The 6,034-nt window shown below is 43.2% G+C and overlaps 1 pseudogene; it reads left to right on the top strand.

The window, feature by feature from the left end:
- The first annotated feature begins 5,597 nt into the window (after positions 1–5,597).
- Positions 5,598–6,034, top strand: LOC107145450 (annotated as a pseudogene).

Raw genomic sequence — 6,034 nt, 5'->3', positions numbered from 1 at the left:
AGTCTTTGGCCAATTGGAAAATTTTAATTTTCATGTGTGTTGCGTTCCAGGACTAAAACACTCAGGGTCACTCCAGGTGAACTGGGCTGCACGAAATAACCACACAAGAGACAGAGATACCTTTCTCTTTGGGGTCCTTTGACAGCTCCTCTGACCTTAAGGGTCCACAAAAAGAGAGCAAGTGAGTGAGCAGGTGCTGAACCCTTTTATTGAGGAGAAGCCATTCAAATGAGGCCAGGGGTCAGGTTTCAGGGGGTTGAGTCTAGCTTCCTGATGTCTGCTATCAGCTGGTTGACTGTGGCAAGGAGGAAGGCCACACACAATGGCAGAGCAAAAGAAGGGGACACACAAAGGGAGTTTCCATGGAACATTCTATCCCAAACAGGGCAAAGGGGTAAGATTATAAAAGAACAGGTGAGTGTAGCTCTTTCCGATCCCGTGGTGCATCAGGACTGGAAGTCGTGGTAACTCAATGTGGCTCCCCACACATGTGATCAAATTTGCTTCTTTTCCTTTGAGTCTCCTACATTTCATGTCCTCTTAGGCTGTCACTATTCTGAGGATTATTTAAATACTCATATAGTACTTATTTTATATTCATTTTCAGTCCGAATGAAATTTATACTTGAAAATGGTGTGAGTTAGAGATCTTTCATTTTCCCTCCAGTGGAGAGTCAGTTGTTTCAACATCAAGAGTCTATTCTTCACTGATCTGGAAGTTGTACCTTAGCAGATACGAAATACATGTCCACCACGGTCCATTTGTGATTTCTGTTCCACTGATTTTTTTTTTTAATTCCTGCATCAATATGACCCTTTTAATTTAAAGTTTGATTTCTTCCTATCTAGTAGGGCAAGCTCCCTTCTTTTTGTTCTACTTTAATTTTTTCTTTGCTATTTTTGTGCATTTGTCTTTAATATGATCTCATTTCCCTGAAGTATGCCACTCTTCTCCCACAGTTCTCAAAATCCCATTGGTGTTTTGACTGGGATTCTGTCAAATTATAGATTAATTAGCATCAATCTGACTCATTTATTGAGTGCTCAGCATTCAGGGACTTGGTTTATCAGTTCACTTATTCTTTTTTTAAATATTAGTTGTAGTTGGACACAACACCTTTATTTTATTTATTTTTATGTGACATTCTGAGGGGCTGAGGATCAAACTCACACTTGCTACTGCTGAGCCACAACCCCAGCCCCCCACTTATTCTTTAATAAAATTTTAAAGTTTTCTTCCACAAATAAGCTCACTGTAAATATATAATTTTTAGTAATTGAGAATGCTTTTTTATTTAGATCTTTAAAGTAAATATTTAGATGCATGTCTTAGGGGGTTTTAGTAGAAAATAATATTTTCACAGAAGGATAAAAATTACCTTTCTAAATTTTTTTGTGTATGAATGTATACCTGTCAATTATTTCTGTTGTCTTATTACTTGGGTTGGGATCTCTCTGGAAGAAAGTTGAATAATAGCAATAAGAGCAACATCTGCATCTTATTCCTAACTTTAATGAGAGAACACTACGGTTTCACCACTGACTATTATCAGACTTACATCATTTCTGAAATATGTCTTTCCCCAAGTCAAGGAAGGCCAAATTTATTCTTATTCTTTAAGAATTTTCCAAAAAATCAAGATTTTAGGGGATCGAAGATCAAGATTGTAGGCATTTTATGAAATGTCTCTTCAGTGTCTATTGAACATACTGTTTTTCTCCTTTATTTTCTAATACTAAATAACTTTTATGTTATCAGAATAAACCTGTTGGGCTGAGGTATTTTAGTCTTCTAGGAACTGAAGCATTGATTTACTAATATTTTATTTCGAATCTTTGCATATATATTCATGGATGGTCTAAAGTTTCCTTCAGTACTCTATGGCCATCTTGTTGAATCTAAGCAAGTCTCATAAAATGAATACAGAATCTTGTCCTTTTTTTTGACTAATTTAAATATGAATCATTTATTCAAAGGTTTTACAGAACTCTCCCATAAAACCTTCTGGTCCCTGTGCCTTTTATCGGATTTTTTTACAACCTTTTCAAGGAGCTTCCAACCCAATGTGCGAGGTGGTGTGAGGGCTACAGTCAAACAGCACACCTGCTCCGTGGGCATGGAAAGGCAAGGCCCTTGGAAGAGGGATTTTGGCTTCAGGTCGCTCAGGGGTTTATCTGATGGTCACCAAGACGTGTTTCTTTGACTTCTTGTCTTTTCTCCCTTTGCTCTAAGTTCTTTCCAAGGATACCCAGGCCAAGCTTTCCGTCTGGACCCAGCCAGTTTCTATTTACTAGACACTGCTCTGCCTTCTGCCTAACGAACCGACTCTTAGCCAGAGGTGGGAGTGACACACTGACCACTCTGGGAAAATGGCAAGGAGAGAGGAATACAAAGAGACATTTCATTGCCAAAGCAGAGTTGGGGCTGTCCCATCAGGTGAGACTCATTCTACTTAGAAAAAAATAACCTAGCCGACACTGTCTGACACTGGGGGACTGAATATACAAACGGTCAATAGCCAGACCACACCTGACAATAGAACTACGACACGCAACCTCGGGCAACCAGCCCAGGAAACCAAACCACAGCATCTCAGCATCAGCCCAGTAGGGTGAGGACTTGGCCGATGGCTGTCAAGCTTCTCCACTTTTTTTTTGGTCTCCTTCTCCAGGTCAGGACCTACCAGAGAAAGCCACCCCGAACCTGGCTCATAGGCACTCCAGTTCTAGGTAACCCACCTTCAGAATCCCCATGTCAATAGCATCCACTCAGGGACACCTGACACCCTCCTTTTCCTCCAGTGTAAACTCTCCCATTCCTCTGCCTGTCTTGGAGTCTCTGCCAGACACAAGTGATCCCTGACTCCCTAGTGAGAGCAAGCCTGTTCTCGTGTGGGAAGTCTTTGTTGATTCCACACCATGGCTCTGAGAGTTGAACAGAGATGGTAATCTGGGTGACGGGCAGCTATCTGGCCTCTATGGGGCAGCAGAGTCACATTCTGAGAACAGGTTCCCTTACATCTAACTGGGTCTGGTTCCCTTACATCTAACCTGGGAAAGGAGGGGTATTCTGCTGGCAGGTGGGATGGCTGGGGAGGGTGGGAAGCTTTCCTGAAAACACCAAGCCAGACTCTTCTTGTCTGTGGGTGATTTAAGCCCTTTGTGTCCTGGACATGAAGAAAATTCTGTTCAGCACAGAAAGGGGAATGTGTGGACAGACCCTGAGCAACCCCCTGCTAGACTGTCCAGTGCATATCAACCACGTATGTGTGAGGCATTGGGCTCGATCCTCAGCATTGCATAAAAATAAATTAAAAAAACAAATAAATATAAATAGCATAGGGAAAATACTCTTAATGTTAAATTAGCTCTTATGACTCCTATAATAAATTATTGCATAATTTCTAGTTAAACAATTGTGACTATGGGGCTGATGGAAATGATCTGTGGGACAGGGCCCAGGTCTCCCTGCCCAGCCCACCCAATGAAGATACCATTTCTGGATGCTTCTCTCAACTGGCTTCTTCCTCCCTCTGGTGGGGTGGGCTCACCATGAAAGGTAGCTTACATGGATAAAGCATTTCATGGTGGGCTCACCATGAAAGGTAGCTTACATGGATAGACATGATTATTATTATCTTCATATTATTGATGATGCACAGAGCGGGGTAACTTACCTGAGGTTACACAGCTTGTAGTTGGAAGGGTGAGACTTCAAACCCAGGCAGGAAGTGTGCTAGCAATTCTCACTCCCAAGTCCACCACTGAGTGATGCTCTCATTGCCCTCCCAGCCACGGACAGCTCCTCTCCTGGCTGTTCCTTTGGATGCATCTCTTTCTCTTTTCTGTTTTTATTTATTTATTTTTTTTGGTACTGGGGATTTTGGATCCAGGGGGTGCTCAAACACTGAACTATATCCTCAGCCCTTTTCAATTTTTGAGACAGGGTGTTGCTAGGTGGCCCAGGCTGGGCTTGAACTTGTGATCCTCCTGCCTCAATCTTCCCAGTGGCTGGGATCCTAGGTGTACAATATCGTGTCTGGCAGGGCCATTTACCCTGAATGGGGGAGCAGCAATGCAACTCTTGGCCAATCACATTGATAAGCATTTGGCTGTTGCTGGTTAAAGTCTGCTCAGTCTATTAACTGCATCCTCCCTGCAAACTGGAAACTTCATCCACTTTTCACTTAAAACAAAACAAAACAAAACAAAACAAAACAAAAAAACCACTCAGTTTGAGTACTTGCTACTTAACCTCCCTAAGACATTACTTTTGGAATGAGAATGCTCTGCCATGCTGAGGAGCACAGGGAATCAGGACAATCCCATCAACCTGAAGAGGCTGCCGGGAGAGGCCCTGCAAGGTGTCTGCAGTGTGGTGGTGGGGAATGGGGGAGAGACTGGGGTTCTGCTCAGTTTTAGGCAAATCAGCCTTGAGAAAGGCCAGCTGAGGGGCCACAACTGCTGGCCTCCATGCTGCCCCAACTGGCTTCGTCCCAGGCCCAACTCTGTCCCTCCTGCACCCAAAGGGCTGCTCCAAGGAAAATGATGCAGTCTCCAAGCTGGAGGAGCTGACTATAGTAACACAGGTTCACAATCCTCTAGATGTGATTCTAGAAATCCTCAAAGCTCTGAAAATCAATAGGTTAGTGCCCAAACCCATGTTACCCTCAGTGTGAATTCCCTACAGAAATCTGAGTATGTTTGGTTTTTAGGTCTAACCTCAGACCCAGCCGAGGGTATTGCATGCTGCATAGTCTGTGTGCCATGTCACCTTTCTAAATCTAAAAAAATTCAGAATTCCGAGTCACACAAGGCCTCAGGGGTTGAATATGTAATAATTAATACTAAGGGCTTGTACCAGGTTTTGAGGAACTTCCTGTGCACCCCAAAGCCCAGTTCTCAAATTCTCCTGGTTCTTTGATGGGGCAGAGTGTTAAGATACAGGGTTAAAATAGCAGGGGCTGCGGTTATAGCTCAGGGGTAGAGTTCTTGCCTAGCACCTACGTGTGAGGCACTGGGTTTGATCATCAGCACTGCATAAAAATAAATTTAAAAAATAAAATAAATATAAAATAAATAGCATAGATAAAATACTCAATGTTAAATTAGCTCTTATAATGTTAAATTAGCTCTTATAACTCCTATAATAAATTTTTTGCATAATTTCTAGTTAAACAATTGTGACTATGGGGCTGATGGAAATGATCTATTTGTTAGGCGTCCAGGTTACACGGATATGTAAACTTTTCAAAAACTGTGAAACACTAAAGAGCTGTGCATTTCACTATAAATACACATAATAAAACATGTTTTAAAAACATCAAAAAGCAGCAGCAGCACAGGGGGAGCGGGTACTGCTCAGCACTGACAAAGGTGGCCTGGGCTCCTGCCCACGAAGGCCCCACTCCTGCTATGCACAACAGTGTGACCTGGGAAAAGATGCTAGCTTCCAGTGAGTCCACGCAATGTTCTGTACACACCCAGAGTCCGTTTTCAAATAATGCTCAGTGACATGACAGAGTGTCCATATTATTATATTAAAGAACAAAACAAAGCTTCACTCTTCCACAGGAGGCCTATATGCCACCGCCGCCATGTCTCTAGCAATCCCTGAGAAGTTCTAGCACATTCTGCAAGTATTTGACACTAACATTGATGGATGGCAGAAGTTAGCCTTTGCCATCCCTGCTGTGAAGGCTGAGGGGCAAAGATGTCCTCATGTGGTGTCAGGAGAGTGGATGTGGACCTCACCAAGAGAGCTGGGAGGTCCCTGAGGATGAGGTGGAATGTGTCATCACTGCTATGCAGAAGCCACACCAGTATGAATCCCACACCAGCCCTGAGCAGACAGGAGGATGTAAAGACGGAAAATACAGCCAGGTTCTGCCCAACAGTCTGGACGACAAGTTCTGTGAAGACCTGGAGTGACTAAAGATTAGGACCACGGACAGCTGTGGTTCTAATTTTTCTGGGCCTTCGTGTCCAAGGCCAGCACACCAAGACCACTGGCCCCCATGACCATGCTGTGTAG

The sequence above is a fragment of the Marmota marmota genome, unplaced genomic scaffold, assembly GCF_001458135.2.
Source record: "Marmota marmota marmota unplaced genomic scaffold, marMar, whole genome shotgun sequence".
Lineage (NCBI taxonomy): Eukaryota > Metazoa > Chordata > Mammalia > Rodentia > Sciuridae > Marmota > Marmota marmota.
This window is presented reverse-complemented; position numbering and strand designations above follow the sequence as displayed.